Source organism: Trachymyrmex cornetzi, unplaced genomic scaffold, assembly GCF_001594075.2.
Source record: "Trachymyrmex cornetzi isolate Tcor2-1 unplaced genomic scaffold, Tcor1.1 scaffold206, whole genome shotgun sequence".
NCBI lineage: Eukaryota > Metazoa > Arthropoda > Insecta > Hymenoptera > Formicidae > Trachymyrmex > Trachymyrmex cornetzi.
Genome location: NW_017296702.1, coordinates 37761 through 39489, shown reverse-complemented (window position 1 = coordinate 39489; position 1729 = coordinate 37761).

Below are 1729 nucleotides of genomic sequence, written 5' to 3'. Positions count from 1 at the left end.
CCAGCCAGTGGCGGATGCGCTGCCCTAGCGGACTAAGTGGGGCGTCATATGGAGGCCGAGCCGAGCCGAGCTGAGCTGAACGAGCGGAATCCAAACGAGATGCGAACCGCCCTCTTCCGAGCCCGTAGCCTCGAGGGCTCTCTCTCTCTCTCTCTCTCTCTCTCTCTCTCCCCCCCTCCTGTTTTCTCGATTTACTTTTAATAGATCCTTCCCATGTTCGACGATCTTTCTCTTCCGCGAAAAATTCGAGTCGACAGTTATACGTTTGAATCTCTACTCCACGTGGAGAACGAGTCAAACGAGTGTCGTCTGGAGCAGCGGAAAACGGAGCACCGGCTAAAATAAAATTTCCGAACGGGGACGGAGACCTCGTTCTCCAGCACTGTCGATGGCGACGAAAGCGCGTACCTGTTCGTTATTCCTCGGTTCTTTAACGCCGTAATGCAGGCTCGCACGTCTCTTCACGGTTACGCCGTCTATTTCCGATCGGTCTCCCTCTCTCTCTCTTTTTCGCTCGAGAAGATTCGCGTTTCAATAATATCATGTTGAATCGAAAAGCAAATGTCCGTGACGTTTTACGTCACTTCGAACGGCGATGACGGCATCAATACGTCGCTCGGTACGGATTCAAAAAATACCCTCGTTTATACTCTTACTAATTCTCGCTCCGAGACTTAATTATAAATGCGGTCGCGCGATCGGTCTTTCCAATTAAACTTCGCAAACTGATAGGCATCCTTCTATATTTCCCATTAGGAAAGGAACGGCCACCGACGATGCGAACCACGGCGCAACCACAACCGTCTCGTTATCTCGGTCAAGTACGAACCGCGTGGTACATGAATCATACGAACTGCCGTTAACGCGGCCGATTGCAACGCGCGCGGAATACGATTTATACGATTCGGTATTCAGCGTACGGCTTCGACGATCGCGATAATCGAGATGACGCCCGATGTCGACGACAGTACGACGACGGCGATAGCGTCGACGTCAGTGACGGTCAGTCGACGTCGTTTACCACGATGCGCCCGCGCCCGCGCCGACGCGACTCCCGCCGACTTCCTCCACCACGCGCGACGCGCGACGCGCCTCGTGTCGTGTCGTGTCACACACATCCACCGCGCGCGGCCCGTAATGCCATTGTGGACTTCACCACGTCAGTACGTCACAAGTAACAAGATCTTGCGTTCTTCGCCTTCTTACTCACTCACCTTCGCGATCCCTCGCGAAATTCACCTCGTTGCCGATTCGCGGCCGCATTCGTTACTCGTAAATGAGCCGTAGCCGTACCAGATACCCTCCACCCCTCCGCGATTCTTCCCAGAGAGCGCGATCCAATCTCGGCGCGCGCGTGAATAAGGACGGCAAAAGGCAACAACGACAGAAAGCGGCAGCGCGTTCCATTTAATCGTCGCTTCTCGTTAATGAATACTGCCTATTATCGTCGTGACGCCCGTCGTCGTCGCATTGTACGTCTCGCGCGCGCGCGCTCCACTACTCGCTCTCGGGTTCTCACGATACACGCGATTGCACACACACATACATTTACACACGCCTACAATGAGTCGCGTGAATCAGGGGAGTTGCGGACGCATCGCGTTGAATTTTTCAATAACGGAAGCACGAGGGGGTGGCACGCATTTTCACATTCCTGTCACGTCCTGTTGTATTCATTAAACCGTCTGCTGTACATGCCTACATTGACGGACATTATAAAGTTATATCT